Source organism: Numida meleagris, chromosome 5 (genome assembly GCF_002078875.1).
Source record: "Numida meleagris isolate 19003 breed g44 Domestic line chromosome 5, NumMel1.0, whole genome shotgun sequence".
In the NCBI taxonomy this organism is placed as follows: Eukaryota; Metazoa; Chordata; class Aves; order Galliformes; family Numididae; genus Numida; species Numida meleagris.
Genome location: NC_034413.1, coordinates 24,341,482 through 24,358,455, shown reverse-complemented (window position 1 = coordinate 24,358,455; position 16,974 = coordinate 24,341,482). Strand labels below are relative to the sequence as shown.

Below are 16,974 nucleotides of genomic sequence, written 5' to 3'. Positions count from 1 at the left end.
TGCCGTCCAAACCACAACTGATCACCACAATAAGAGGCTCCTCCCTCAGCAGGCACTTCTGTTGGCATCCTTGTTGAGGAAACACATCTGTATCTGTAATTCTTATTTGAACAAAGAGAAGTTACTTGCCTTAGATAATGTCCTAGGGCAGCACTTTCAATACTTAGCTATAGTAACACTTCTCTGAATTGCTACTGTATACTTCCCTTTGTCTCCTTTCATTCCCATAAGATAGACCACAGAAAAAGGAGGACTGAAATCTCTTCCCATTTTGGAAAGCTCAAACCACCAATAGACTCTTAGTGACCAGAAGATTAAAGAACAAGATAGGGCGCATCTCTGCTCCTAATATTATTCCAGTATTTTAGGATGAAGAATAGTGGTGCAGTATTTTAGGATGAAGAATAGTGGTGCAGTATTTTAGGATGAAGAATAGTGGTGAAATGGAAATAAAACTCTCAAAAATTGCCTGGAAATAAGCTCCTTGAGCAGGACAGCAGAAAATTAGGGAAAGGATTCCAGTCTCAGTTATTAATAAATGTAATTTCCAAGAGTGAAAAATAATGAATATTTCCACTAATGAGCACTTTCCAAACACTTTAACACTAGCACTGATTCTATTATTCATTTCCCATAGAACTAGTTATCAACTCTTATGCAAATTAAAACTAGAGTGAAGAACAAATAGCCATTTCTATACCAATCATGACAGATTCTTTAGCTACTAATAGATATTATATCATCTTGTATAGAGAACTGAAATCCAGAGGGGACAAAAACACCACAAAGAACAACAAACCATCAGACAGTATTGAAAACAAATTTTTTGCACACTGATTTTATGAAACAAAGCACAGTGTGCCAAAACCAAATGTTATCCGTCTGGACCAAGTTTTGGAAAACAGTCAAAAACAAATCATCTGATAATTGTTACTGCCCACTGGAAAACAAGAGTAATTTTGCCATCCAACCTCAATATCTTTTTTCATTATTCTAAAGAACATTGATTATTGCCTATTACTGGAGTAAGTTCATTTACTTCCCCACACATCCTTTTTTATTTTTTCTTTCTGTTTTAATATACTGCATTAGTTGTCCATAACGCAGAGTTAAGAAGGAAGAACAGTATTTCCATGGCAAACAAGTCATCTATAGCAACAATCTCTTATCATTTTTCCCCAACACCTACAATCGATGGAGCTTTGCTGAAAATAATTCAATCAGTTATAGTACCACAAGTACAATCACGATAGAGACTTCAGTACTTCTCTTATAGATGTAGAGATACTTGGTTTTATAAGAGCATTTAGGTTATAACATTTCTTAAGCAATCAGAAGCTCTTTAATGCAGGTCCAAATAACATTGGCACAATTTTCCTGAGACAAACTCAACAATGGAGACTCCTAATGAAGTCACAGGGAGCACAGAACCACATTTACAAGACCAAAATATTTGTTTTCACTTCTTTTGCTCATATGCTAATGCAAAAATGATACTGCTGTAAAATCAGTTAAATAGCTGTTTGTTTGTTTGTTTTAAAACACAGTTGGTGTGAAACACAGGCATATGGCAGGACACTCACTAGAACTTTAAACCTTTCAGCCTTAATGCCAGAATACCAGCTGTAGTTAGAAACACACACCCTGTCCCCTGCCTACAAGGCAAAATCCATGAGCATCTTCCACAACCAAATGCAAGGAAAGAGTTGAAGTTCAATTGCTAAGCTGTTGCTCTTGAACCTGCAGTTGATTTTCACTTTACCAGAAAGACAGGATGACTAACAAAAAATGAAGATATTTTGACACTGCTAACTGATTATTTTACTTCTATTCCTCACTGATAATTACCCCACTTTCAATTTGATCCAGCTAAGAGGGAGCACAAAACCCTTTTATAACCTCAAACATACAGCACCGATCAAAGGAATTTAACTTTCTTTTTCAGGCTAAAATTATTTTCTTTGCTAAGACCAGAAAGCAGCATTGATCTGCTGCTTTCCTTTTCTGCAGGATAACAGCAACTCAGCTTCCTTGTCAGTGATGGACGTGAGCTTTAGGGTGATTGATTTCAAGCCTGGTCCTCATTTAATGACAACACTGTTGGCTTAATAAAGAGAAGGCTGCATGATTGCTTACGTGCAAGCAACAGTTAAACCTAAGGAAATGAATGATTTTGCCATCCGAATCTGGAACAGCAATTGTACTCTCCTTGAAAAATGAGTAGTTAATGGACAGAGTGCCTCAAGAAAGGGTTGGTGTTAACCAGAGCAGAATGTAAATTGCATAGACTGAAATTAAAGTTCTGCCCCACTCTAAATAACAGCTTCTAAAAAGAAGTGCCTGGTCCAAAAGCAAACTTCAATGATTTGGTACTGAAGTGCTGCATTAAATATTGACACTGACGTTCAAGTGACCTGCTGCCTAATGGATGCCTCAGGAATGCCAACGCATTCAAAACTGGCTCAGTCCTGGTGCTAATTATCATTTCCAGCTCCAGAGCATCAATCAGGAGCAGTCACAGCTCTATATGAAGCCTTCTTTATCATTACAGTGGCCCACAACCTCAGAGGTGGGTGCTGGTAGAATGGCTGAACCTTCCCACCAATATTCCATTACATGTTGTTGCCATGTGGCAGATAGCAGCAGAGGGGCAGTCTGACACGATGGTGTCTGGCATGGAAGTGTGCAGGAAGCAAAGGTGTGGCACTGAATTCCTCCATGTGGAAAAAGCAGCACCCACTAACATTCATTGATGCTTGCTGAATGTTTCTGTAGACCAAACAGTGGATGTGAGCACAGGGAGGTGTGGGTGTGGCATATCAGTAGTGGCAACAGTGACATGAAAGACAAGCCACGTTCCAGACAGCCATGCTGATTTTCACATCCACGGCATGCAGGCTCTTCTTCGTGGCTGGCTAAAATGCACAGCTAATGGTGGTGACTGTGTTGAAAAAGTGTTTTGTAGCTGAGAATTTGCTCTATCAAATAGTATTGTGCTCTTTGTATCTGTTGTAGTTTCCATGGATATAAAGAGGAGACAATACTTTTGGAACTATCTGCGTATACGTCTGTACAGCAAATACTCCATGCTGCTGCGACATGTGTGGCAAGTGTATCTTTTAGTACATTCACAGACATGAAATCTTCTGATCTAGTGTTTTCCTGTAGTGAAAACACTACAGCATGAGCTAGAAAGGCTTCTGTCATACTTTGCTTCTCTAAGTATTTTTAAGGGAATAATGCATTATTGCTTACTTCTCCTTTCTTTAAGTCAACTTCTTTCCAATGACAGTCCTCAGCAGACTGCCAGCAGTTGCCAGAGAAGAAAGTTTCCAACCCTTTCTGCATTCATGTGCTCTCACATACGTGTTTGCTGCCTTAGTAAACACAGAGATACAGAACAGAAATATAATTTCATCTCATTCTTTCATAACAGGAAAGTAGTCTCAGAGTTCAATAGACAATTTTTTCAGGGTCTTAATTGAAATCTACTTCTCTAAGTCTTTAGATAGACAGAAATCTGTATGGGAAAGGAAGAGGAGAAAGAAGGAAACCATGACAGGAAGTTGAGGAAAGAGGCTCCATGTGGCAGTAGCAGACATATATTTAGAGACGTGAAAATGAGCCCAACTTTTCTCCCTTGAAGCAGAGTTTAAGGCTTTCGAGCCCCTGAGAATCCTGATGATTCTTTTCCACATAAGATGCCTTTTACACCATTAACACTCTCTCTTCCCCTGCAGTTACACACAGTTCTGACTCTAAATATTGAAGTTCAGCAAGAAACAAATCCTCAGCAGATCAGTTATCCTCAGCCTGACAGTTACAGCAACCAAGCCCTCAGAGTGTTAGAGGAGCTCTTTCTATAGCAGATTTTGTACGGGAGCAGCTTGATTTTTTATAATTCTCTATGTTAAATTGCTGGGAAAAATAACACTGCAATAGTAAGGACAGTTATTGTGCACTTATTTTTCAGGAAGCAATCCCAAACAAAAAAAAAAATAATCAACAAACTGCAGTGTTCTGAAAGATAAAGATGCTACCAAAAAATCTCCTCCCCTGAAAAATGTGAGGAATTTGTATTGACGTCTCCCCACATTACATACGCTTCAGTGACATCTCTCATTCCAGAGCAATCAAAAGTTGTTGGGGAAAGGGGTGGAAGAGAGGAGGGCGGAGACAGATGACTAATTACAATGACTGAAATAATAAATAGTAATGAGGATCTAGTTTCTTGATCACTTATACGTGCAAACAGATACCTGAATCAAAGATACATGCACATATTTCAGGATCTTTTACAATACTTCTTCTGCAGTGTGGGTCACGGTTCCCTAACTAATTATTCTTTCCCATTCAATTTCATTGGGAAATCTGGAAGAAATTACTACTGAGCAAGAATAGAACATACATTTTGCACGTTACAAATGAAGAAGGAATATAAAATCTTAATCAAAAGACTGTGATAGGGAGAAGGTTATTAAGGCTGTAGAATGATTTTAATAATCATTGCATGTACAAGTATTCCAAAGTTAGGGAAGGCTGTGATTAAAGAGATCTGTATAATACTGACTTCACCCTGTAGAGTGTTATGATCCAGCCTTCACCCCCTGTAATGCTGCTGCCCCCTGCATACACAGCCGGCAGCGCTGGGCAAACCAGTCATCAGTTTGCTGCTTGGTTCAGCCCCTGTTCGCTGTAAACTGCTGGATACTGACTTCAGACACAATGACAGACTGCATACTAACCAGAAGCTTCTTTAAGACAGAGCTGTGACCTGGCAGCCATCACTTCAGCATCCCAGTGCCTCCCTAAGCCTTTGCTGGAGCCTGCTCCAGAGGGAACACAGCTGTCTCCTCCAGGGAGCTACCAAGTTTCCCACCCTGCATCAAACTGCTCTGCAACCTTGAGATTCATTGTGAAAAGTCTCTTAAGGCCATTTCAGTTGCATTGGTAACGTCAACGAAAACATGTGGCAAATAAGAAGCGTATTTTTTAATGGAGGTTGTCCTGTTCTAAGAACAGTTTCCCCCGTGTTTTTACAGGTGCTTCATAGTATCAGAGACACTGAAATCAATATTAATCTCTGTGAGCCAATAAATTCTAGGAGTCTCTCAAAATCCTTCTGTCTCAGTTGGTTGCTTCAAAGTTCTTCTTTTTCTTATTGGGGTTGAATTAAAAAAGGCTATATCATTCTCGGAGGAAAAATGTACAGGATATTTCTGAATGGGTTTCAAGCAGCTTTTATTACCTCTTCCATCCTGAAAAGTTTTGTCATGTTTGTGTATTTTTCATATTGCTTCCAAACCAGCAGGAATTAAGGAAAGAAAGCAAGCAAGCATTATATGAGCTTCTGACAGCATTAGTTTTAGTACTTAATTCTTTCTTCTGCTTAACAGTTAAACCCAATAGTTTTGTCATTTTTTAGTAGAAAACTTCCTTGTGGCAAAAATTCAAACTGATAGTCATTCCTAGCTTAAAGAAACAGAGAAACTGCACACTACTCCTTAAAAAAAAAAAAAAGAAAGAAAGAAAATACTCCAACTTTTTTCTTTCCCCCAGAAAAAACACCATTTGGCTACAAACATCAAATGCTTTAAAAACTGATAGGGATGCAGCAGCTAACTCAGAAGTATGTAAGGGTTCTTACTCAGCACATTTTCCTGTTCAGTGTTTCATTACAAAAACAGTTGAGTGACTCTGTGAAAAGCAAAAAGTTATGAAAAAGCTTTCTACATAGAAAAAAGGTAAAAATCCCTTTGAAAAACATAACTTCCTCTTTTGACACCTTTCCATGCTTTTCTCTAAGCAGCAATATGCAACATACTTCAGCTTTTCTAACACCTCAAAAGAGCTGCAAAAATAGCTTCTTTGTGCATTCATTAACTGCCAGCGGAAAGAAAGTCCAGTTGTTCAGGTGAATAATATCGGGGGGAAAAACATGTGAAATTGTTTTTATCCAATTCTGAATTTTTCATTGAGAAAATGTTTGGGCAGAACACACCTACAAAGCTCAGTCTGTTGCTTTTTTTTTTAAATGAGGAAGGGACTCCATTTTTAAACCCAAGGACTACTTAGGCCAGGCCATTCAGCTGCTGTGGCTACTTGAATTCAGTGAGCAGAGGTTTGTCCTTATTTATAGGAGGCATTAAAATACTTGAATTTTCACATGCGTGTCTTACTGTTGCTGAAGCTAGGGCAGAAATGTAAGCAGGCCATTTCCCCACACCGGAGTTTCTCTGATCTTGGAAGGCTTCTCCACAAATGCCAGCTTTACTCCTATGGATGACTTGATGCATTAGGACATGTATTTCTCCAGCATGCACTGGCTATTGAAAGAAAAATACAGACAAGCCAGGACAGCAAAGCTAGCTGTAATTAGCCACAAAAGAATTTAAAATAAATAGTTTGGATAGAAATCGAGTCCCTCAGACTAGAACAATTCTTTGGAGACCTCAGGCTGGTCCTGGAATCGTCTTTAAGTCAGCACCATTTACATTTTCTTTTCTTTGTTTATTGCAATCACTGAACTGCTTTAAAAATATTTAGATTCTGGGAGCTCCGAGGAGATATGTTTACATAGCTGAAATTGTGAAAGGATAGGGATTTTGCTGGTGTACAATGATCCAAGAGGTTTTATCCCTTGAGCAGGAAATACTAGAACCCTAATCAAGACAAATTATGTTTTACTCATGTAGACAGACAGTAACAGGATATTTCCCAAACAAGCAGCATAACACAAAGACACTTGCTGATACACGAGGCCATATAACATTTGGGTAACTGAGTATTTCAAGAGAAAGAAATCAACAAAATTAGAAAAATTAAGACCAATTTTCACAGAGAGTTAAGCAGCAAAATGAGTCGAGTGGTTTCTAATGGAATACACTCATGTTAGCAATAGCTAATAAACCTCCAAGCAAGATTTTTAAAACCTATTAGCCCTTTTTCTGTAATTCCAATGAAGCAGAATTTGTGTACGTTGGAAAACAGGAAAGAGAACCGGGAAAAAGACACCTGCTTGACACTTTTGCTACTAATAACACACTTCTCCAAGGAAAGCAGTAGGTCAGACATACTTGAGCAGAAACTGAGATACATATGAGGCACTTTGTTAAACAAATATGAAGGAGCTTAAATGGATAATCTCTGTAAGTGAGAACAGATATTTCCTTCTAGATCTCCATAAACTTTGCCATACCTGCCTAATTTCCTGATAAAGAGCCAGGTTTGCTAATCTATGGAACAAACTCCTAACCTTCCAAATTGAGTTGAGGCACCTAGTAACATATTTTACAGCAGGAAGACTTAGTTCCTCCTATGCTGGAATGAGTGCCTTGCATGTGCAGTGTCTGTTCTCAGCCACAACTGACTCTTCTAAGCAGCTCCACTGATCTCACATTCATGTGCACCTTTGACGTGAAAAGCAACAAAGTCTCACATTTATTTTACATCTCAGCTTAAAACTAACCCCATCAGCATTATTATTTGAAAGTAGTTTCTCTTGGAAGACTAGCATGTACAATTACCTAACTTATCTAATTATTCCATCTTTAATGCTCAAGTTTTCCAAAGGAGAGGAAATGCTGGAGGGAATAAGGCTTTAAAAACTCTGGAAAGAACTCTGATAACTCCACACAAATCTCAGGATGTGCACACTTTTTCAAAGATATCTACAGAGGAAAATATTTCCTGCAGATGAGGCAACATTCACATGAAATAGGTGTGACACATTTCTGTGAAATTCATGTTTTTTAAAAATCTCCAAGTTGCAAACCAGAAGTTGCTTAACAAATCATTAGGGCTAAAGATTCGCAGGGCAGTTTTTTGTTTGTTTTTTTTTCTTAAAACGTGCCCCAAACCCTGAGGTTAAAAACAAATAAATGAATATAATCATTGCTCCAGAAACAGGCAAACCATCTATATAAACAACAGACAACTTGGAAAGCTCTGTCCAAAAAAAAACAAAAAAAAAACAAACAAAAAAAAACACTTAGTAGAACACAGGGTGAGTGTCTGTGCCCTGTGGGCTGCTTTAACTGACACTTTTTCTGTTCAGGGCATGGTTATTGCCAGGCAGTCATAAAGCTGATGGCTTCCTTAAAAAAACTGAAGCAATCACTACACAAGCACTACGAAAATGTTGACCATGGTCAAACTAACAGGGGGTCAAGAGAAAAGCTAACATAGAAACAACGCGATTCAGAATCTGTTCAGAGGACTTAGATAAGAAAAGTTAGAAAGACATGAAGATATTTATCTTTCAATTCATAAAGGACTGGCCAAAACAGTTACAGAGATGTGTGCATTTGGGATGCAAGGAGTAAATGCAAAGTAAATCCACTGGATTAAAGAGCAGAATATAGTATCCATTTTTAGAATGTGGAGGAGAAGTACATAGTGCAGACTTGGCAGCCTACACAGCAGCACTTCTGAAAAATATCAGTGCTAATATGAATCACAGTTGAGTCAATTATGTAACACTGCACAAAAACTAAAAGCTGTTCTGATAGATAATAAAAGGAATATTGTATGCTGTATGCAAGACAGGAGAGGTAATTGTGCCTTTCTTTTTGATACGTTCAAATCCAATGGGATACTGGGCTCAAGCTAGAGTCCTTCCTATTGGAAAGGAGAGAGACAACGTGCAGCTCCCAGTACAGAGGAGAAATTAAAAGGTGTTTTGGGAACTGCAGCTGGATTGTGTAAAGAGCACCAAACCTCTTCTTCCAATGAGTAAAATACTTCCACGAAGCCAACAGCATTAATTGTTCTCTATGACCCTGTACACTGGGGGTTCGGAAGGGGAGGAAAAATGGAAGCTACAAAGAAAGGATCACTATTTACAGCATGAAATATCAAGATTAAATATTGTGACGGTGTTGACTTGTTCTTAGTGAATCATTTGATCAGAGCAGATATTCACATAGTCTTGATCAAAAAGTGCGAACTTAGAAGAATACAGAATCACTGGACATGAGAAAGGGAAAAGAGGAGTGAGGAATAGGGAGAGGCTCCTCACAACAGGAGTCCCTAGTTACATGAAAATGTTCAGCAACCTTTCTTAGTACAGCATTACCTTAATATTTGAAAATAGTTCCAAACAATATCCACCAAGAAATGCGCAGACAAAGCTGTTCTCCCCCCAAATCTGATCTTCTGTAGGGTGCTGCAGTAAGTAATCTCCTGGGGAGAAGTAAAGTCTTCCTTTCTTTTATTCTGTTTTTAGATTCAGGAGAGAAATGACTTTCAAGAATACTTTATAGGACTTAAGCCACAGCTTTAGCTGAAGTTATTCAGAAGAGAGTAATGAGGCTCAAGTCCTAATGAGACTTTGCTGTAACATGGAGGCCTAAACGTAGTTTTTGGTTGGATTGTTTTCTTCTGACAACTAATTAATCTACATAATTGAAATAATTTCAGAAATAAGACAGTCAATCAGCAACTGTGGTTAACGCATTTTCCTTTTTGTATGGTTTAAATTTTACTCCTTACCTTGAACAAAAACCAATTCAGCTAAAGATTTTAAACCAAAGAAGAGCTGGTTTATTAGATTAATCCAGCTCAGAGGAAAATTTAGCATTCTTCCAAATTCCTGATTATCTGCAAGTACAGAAATATCAGCAGGTGCCAGATAGGCTGCATTTAAGTTGCTGGTTTCCCAGCAGACCCGTTTCCTAAGGACTGACTCATGCTACGCAGCATCTCAGAGCCATAACAATCACATCTCAGTATAATTAATACAGTGCCTCTAGCCAGGACTTCTTTGTGCCATAAACCAGTCACTTCAGCCAAAGTGTTGCTTGGTATTTCTGCAGTCGTCAATGGCTTCATAACTTCTTTTTAAAGGTTTGGGCAATTGGAGAAGCAGAGCACTTGCTCCCGGCTCCACGCCCTGGTATCCGAATTGTAGCTGCACACACCACAGGCAGCTCTCCCATCTGTACCTGGTATCACATGTGAAGTATCAAGCACTGTGCATTATTGTACTTATTGCACTCTGAAGCAGCTGTTTTTAAACAGATCAATTCAAACAAACTTTCTGAAAGCACCTGTTTACATTTGTCTTTACTTGTGCAAACAGTATGAGATTCAACACTTATTTCAAGCCTTTTAGTTTTTCATTTGTTTTCAAAAGAACAAGTTATATGGGAGCAAACAACAGAACCCTCATACGCAGTCAGAAATTTTTTGTAGATGTTCAGCTGATGGCGATGCTTTTGAGATTTATGACTTCCCCATTATTTCTCACGTCCAGTTACTGCTTTGTGTGCAAGTTGTGGGGTATGCGCTATGCTTCATTGCCAGATGGTTCTGGAGTTCAGTGAACAAACCTGTAAGGTTTCCAGACAAAGCACCAGTGTAGGGAATCACAGGGAAGACTCTGTTCTATACCTTTTATTTACCACGGAGTACCCTCTACATAGAAGTGAAATGTTTGGTGGAGATAAAGCATTTACTAGTCTACAGCTAACTACATGTCGTTAGAAATGCATTTATAAAGGAATTTGACATAATGGATGTGGAGGTACGGATACCGTTAACGCTTTACAGCAGCAAGGTTGTGGCAAACTTTTAGCACATTATAATGATTAACCAGGCTAAAATTATACATGGAACAGAACTCGGTTGAACCAGCACATTGTGCTTTCAGTATGTACTCACACAACTTGGCAAAACACCACTCCTTCAAATTGTAAACATCACTTACAATAATTGGCAGTATCATCCCAGTGTGCTGGCTCTAGAAGTCCAGACAAAATTGGGTTGAACTACCACACCACTGTTGCACAGCACATTTTATGGCTCCCTTCACAGGGCTTAATATTAAAACCACAGATAGATTTGTTTATGGCAAATTCATAATTAATAAAACCTAAGTATGTTGTTTTCAGTAAGAGACCATTTACAGACTACATTCTTATCAGCCCTGTATAAAATCCTTTAAAATGAGCTTACAGAATGCCTTAGTGGAGCAACAAACACCAAAAACAACTGCGACGTTTCTTGTCAGCATTTACTTCACATTAACTACAAATTTTCATTGAAGGCAGTCCATAAAATTATCAGAAGCGGTTCTGTGATATCTCTTAATAAAAGCAGAACATATCAAATGTTCTTACACTTTCCTCTCCTTTGCACCTGTGGCCTTTTCCAGAGTTGATAAGAATAATTTTTTGTTGTATTTCAAGGTAAATTATAACACATATGGGAAGTGACAAACTGATGGCTCTAGCGAGTAAAGCAGCCTGTTTAGCCAACAGGCAGACAAAGCACAGGCATCCTGAGAGCACATTGCCCTTACACTCCCTGCCCTCCTGCTGGTCTGAAGGGATCACCTCTAAGCTGGCAAGAGCTGTCTCGCTCTGCACAGTTACTCCGTGGCCTCTCTGCCCAGACTAAGAGCATAGGTCTTATCCTGGGCACTATGACAGGGACTCCTTCCCACACTCATCTGACCAGACCCATTATACTTCAACTCAGCCTGCCCAGATAGAACAGGCACATGAAATGAATGCCGGATAATAAACAGGGTTTCCAACCCAGGGAGTAAAACCGCCTCACTGCTCAACAGTCTAATATTTTCTTCTACTTTTGGGCAAAACAGCAGCCAGACGGTTTTAGTTTTTGAAAATTGTTGTATGAATTTGAATCAATCTACTTTTCTTTGCTTCTATTAATTTGCTTAGTTATAATGTCTAATTCATCAGTCTGAGCTGCAGGAAAAACGTGCTTCGTACTACAGCCAACTCTGCTAGGCAGCCAAAAAATCCAGCTTCAGTAACAGCAAAGTCAGATATTTTACTTTCATAAGAGTCCAAGTAAAATATCTTTGCATTATTTGCATTTGCATTTACTTGGACTATTATGAAAGTAAAATATCTTTGCAGTGACAGTTAACGAGTGAGAAATGGAGCTATAAAAGCAAATCAATAAACCACTAGGATTATTGCACGTATCTTTGAAATGCACTGGTGTAACTAGGGGCAGCTAGACAAAAAATGTTGAGGATTAAAAACTGAATGGAACATAAGGAAAGAACAGGGATTATCAATATTCATTACCTATGCTTCTGCACTGCAGTATTATTGCACCAAAAGTCACATCAAGATTAATGTGCATAGAGACTGTATTGAGTGCTTGGGAAAGTTGGGGATCTGGAACACATCACTAAAGCCCAGTTTTTTTTAATTATTATTTTTCCAATCATCTGCAAAACAGAGACATCTCAATTCAAGTGACAAGGAGTAAAGGAGTTGGTTCAGGCTGTAAACCATAGTTCAGAGGAGGTGAATACCTGCTGTGGCCCTGAGGGCAACAGCTCTCCCAAGCCCCTCCAGAGTCTCTGTTCCCCTCCCTCCTAGCCATGTGTTTCAGCACTTTCTTTCCCATCAGTTCCCAGCACTGACCACATTTTTCAGCCAGCCATTTCAACACAGTGTCAGTTGGGAGCTAACCAAACAATCCAAAAGCAAACAGCTTTCTCACAGCATTTAGTGACAACAACAACAGATACTGAATATGTCTCAAACATCATGCAGAAATCCCAAATCAGAGATCTCAGTCCGCAACCATCGCAGGCTGTGCCCTAGGGCTTACCCATCCTCTGCAGTGCTGGTGGGCTGCAAGCAGGGACAGAGCCACAGCTTTGTAGCTGCTTTTTAGAAGGGAAACAAGGATGGAGCTACTGGCCATGGAGGATTCCTCCTGCTGCCCACCCCACAGCACAGGCCCAAAGAGAGGGGGAAAAGCATGCACTTACTTTTCCAAGCAGCAGTAACCTGGGACTGGTCAGATGCAAAGGCTTTTCCTTCATTACCCAGAATAGAAACTGTATGGAGGAAAAAAAAAAAAAAAAAAAAAGGCTGTTTTTTTTGTTTGTTTGTTTGTTTTTTTTTTTTTTTTACCAATTTCATTCCCTGAGACAGCTATCAAGAGCAACTTAAAGCATCATCAGCAAGGTCTACCATTCATTATTCATTACAAGATATCAAAATATGTATGGTAGCAACACCTTCTAAAGAAAAAAAATATACTGTCAGAACAAAATGAGCACTTGTCCTTGACACATCACAAGCTAAAAGAAAGTGTTGATCTTTTTTTTCTGTTTGTGGGTTTTTTTGTTTTGTCTTTTTTTAAGATATCCTAATGTAATGCATAGAAGAGCAAAGCAAGGTGATCAAGTTAGTATTCTATATGCCAAAGGGACGGAGTGTCTATTTTGGGTTGGAAGAGGAGGGAAAGTACAATAAGAAATAGCCATTCTGCTAACATCCACCATTCTGGAGGAACAGTTACAAAGTGTAACGCTATAATGTGATGGAAAGTACAACAATAATAGCAGGATGGCAAAGTCTTTGGCTGCAGCAAAGGAAAACAAGCCCAGATGCAGCAGCCCTGGACGCAGAAATGAAGCAAAAAAAGCTGCTTAACTTTAGAAAGCCTCAGGTAAGCAAGGATCTCCAGCAAGATACCCTACCCTCCACTGCCAACCCTTAAATGAGGTCTGGGATAGGTGGAGCCAGGATCACTCAGGTGCATTGAGCACCTGAACTCCCCTGGGCTGGCCATGATTTAGCATTTCCACTACACAAGGGCAGACAGGAATAATAAGAAAATGAGCATTTCTTCAATTCAAACACGTTAAGACACATCTCAAACTCTGGATGCTGAATATTTTCTCCAAACCATTTTTTTATCCTTTGCATTTCCACACGTAGCGGAGTAAAAGATTTCATATATTCAGCATCATACCTCCATGGTAGAAATCTTACACAGACCACTACAACTCCACACCACACTGTGACGGCGCTCAAAAGGCAGTAAGATCAGCTTCAAAGACCCTGCTGATTCTTCCACTCTCCCCAGCCTGTGCTACTGCACCGTTTCTCTCCACAAACTGGCTGTGACTATAGTGCATCTCTGCTGGGAAAACCAACAGGCAACAACACGCCAGTGGGTGCTTCCAGCACTTGAGCTGTGGATATTTCTCAAGGACTAATTTACTGCTAGATGCTTGTACAATCGGTGTTATGCTCACTTCAAGCTGTATTTCTGAGTGACTAAGAGAATGCAGAATTTGTGGTTGATATCGCATCCCACTCTTTTCTACCCCTACACTGTGATCACCATCAGCATTTCACAACGAAATTCACTGAAATACAGTTAGTTAATCTAAATGAGATTACTGAAAGCTCTACGCAGATTTTTTTAATAATGAACATGTGTGTAGGCAATACACATGCATATATATACACAAATCAATATCCATACAACTTTAACGGAACTAGCAAGTCTCTTTACACCAACCTGTCACCCACAATAATGATCCTTCTACGTTCAGGCAGCTATCTAACCTCCACTTGAATAGAAAAGGCTGGGAGTAAGATAATACGAGCTGACGGTGTTTGGATGGAACTACTACTTCATTGTTGGCAGGAAAGTTATTTTGAATTCTTATCTTGCCACAAACAATGCCAGAATATTCAACAATCTTGCATATTTTTCTTGACACACCAATGTCAGTACTGTAACAACAGTGCTTCCTATTCAAAGTCCTAAACTTGCAGATCCTATAGAGCTAAATTATCACGTTACCCTTATTATCAGTTAAGATAAAGCAGCTGTCTGTATATTAGCTCAGAGAAATCTAGTATCCCAATCTAGAACAATCTGCTTTTAAAGCCAATGGATGCCAGTGCTGTAGATGAGATTGTAAATGGAAACCTAAGCAAGATAATTTATGTGTCTATGGCATCTCCTGTTTTCTGAAATACAAACTATTTCATTGACTTCTTCCTTTTGATTTCTTCAGCATGTTATGTACCATTAAAATGCATCAAAATTACCAAGAGTGACAAAGAAAAGTACTATTATGCCTCTATTATTAATACTATTATGCCTATGTATAAAAAAAAAAGAAAGCAGTCTTGGCAAGGCAAATCAAGCAGTTAGTCTAAAAAGAAATTTAAAAATCTGTTTATGAGCTAATTACTTTTATCTTTAAATGTCATCATCACTACATCACCGAGAGATTAAGGTTTACAAGTGATATATCAAACTAAAAATTTCTGTCAAATCAACTTTTATGAAACAAAATACAAAGGCAATTTCCACCATGAAAAACTTTTAAATAAATGGAGTTATATTGGATTGGAAACATCTCCAAACAAAGAATACTGCTTTTCTAAGTTGACAAAAAAAAAAAAAAAAAAAAAAAAAAAAAAAAAAAAAAAATAGCATTGTTTATGTTTTTATAATTACAAGAATTTGTATCACAAGAAGAAATAAATCTAGGTCTGAACATATGGAAAATTACACTCAGAATTGATTAAATGTGAAATAAAGCAATGCTCCAAAAGGTTGGAGTGCAAATTCATAATCTGTGAAAGACAACATTTTATTTACCACACCAAGCACAGTATTTTACACAGTAGCTGTGCCAGCATCTGCAGGCTGCCTCCCACCTTGCCACCCATAATCACACTGGGGAATAACGCACAGTGGTATTTCTGGTTCCTAGCAGGCTCATCATTATTTTCAGAATACTTTGATTAATAATCCATTTTTTTCTATTAACACTGAAAAATAAATTAGTACTCTAAGAAGCTTCCTCTGCTCTCTATAAATCAGAACGATGTTATAAAATCTCAGCAAACAAGTCATCATGTGTCTGTTATTAATGACTCTGGTCATTGCTTCTGTACAGCAAAACACAACAACGGAACAAAGATTGTCTGTGTTTAAATCACACAAGCAGGCCAGGGGATGCCCATTTATGGTAGGCTGATGGCATTCAGGTGATCTTTAGTCCATAACAATCCTACTAAATTGGTGACCGTTATTGGGATTTGCTCATGAGACATCTGATAAAGTTTCTCTTGATATCAACGTCAATCTCGCTACCAACTTCAAAAGGGGATCCAAATCCAGACTCAAGAGATGAAAGCTTAGAGTAAGCTGCTCATTTTTCTAAATCAGATGCTTTGTCATTATGCTTCAATATGCAGCATTAATGGCTTCCCCTCTGGAAACGAGAGACCACGTCTCCTTGGCTGACAGAGACTCCTTAAAATAAACTTCCTGAATGAAGCACGGGCTTTTTCACAGCTGGTATGTGAAGTACTAGGAAGAAAGTTGATAGTTGCCATCTACAAATTCAATTCTGTCACAGAGCTGATACTAAAAGACACAGATGAATTCTTTCTACAAACATAACACAAGAAATTCATGTCCAGAGAATACCTTATTTTAATGTTTTGACTGGAACTAATGCAGCCAGAGGGTCATTTATCATAACCCATAGCCCTGAGATTAATGGCCACTGAGATTTTGAAGGTTATAGACTGTGGGTGAGAGGTTGAGCAGGCAGGAATAGAATCTATCAGTTCATGAAACAGGAAACCACAAATGGATAACAGAGATTCAAAGGGTTTTGCTCTTTCAAGTGCCATCAGTTGAATTTGTGATAACGCTCACAAGAAATGTAACAGATTTGCTGGAAGTAGTACTTGTAATGATGAATACAGAATGTCCTTACAACTTCTGAGAAATCTGCTTAATGCTAAGCTTGTTGACTTCAGGGAAATGACAAAAAAATTTAAATGTCCCCATACATTTTTAAAGAGACCTGCAAAACCATGTCAACCACGTATGCTTTATCTGTACAATGCAACTATGTAGAAAGGCTATCCCCTGGATTTTGACATTTCAGTTGCAATCTTGTTTTGCTCTATTTTTTGTGTCCCTTTAGGTCTGAGAAATGCAAGCGGATCAGTGTCAATATTTGCTGTTAACTATTTTTGGTCAAAGATATTCAGACACATTTGAGAAACTGCTGCTAAGCTGGATTGCAGGCATGCATCTTTTAGGAGTTGTTGAAAGGGCTGAACTGTCTTTGAACAGGGTAGCTTAGCACAGCAGTAAGTACGTCAGTGCATAAATATCAAAAGTTTTCAGGAAACTACCTGTATTGTA

General features: G+C 38.6%; 1 protein-coding gene and 1 long non-coding RNA gene across 4 annotated transcripts in view; one reads left to right on the top strand and one right to left on the bottom strand.

Moving 5' to 3' along the window:
• The window catches only part of RASGEF1A (RasGEF domain family member 1A), a 160,910-nt gene that overhangs the window by 84,614 nt on the left and 59,322 nt on the right, over positions 1-16,974 (top strand). The gene's annotated exons all lie outside the window — the stretch shown is intronic.
• LOC110400508 overlaps positions 1-16,974 on the bottom strand; it is a 228,137-nt gene that overhangs the window by 177,786 nt on the left and 33,377 nt on the right. For all 3 annotated transcript variants that reach the window (XR_002439904.1, XR_002439901.1, XR_002439903.1), the window contains exon 2: positions 12,761-12,829. This is a non-coding gene — a long non-coding RNA (uncharacterized LOC110400508). The remainder of the gene's footprint in view (positions 1-12,760; positions 12,830-16,974) is intronic.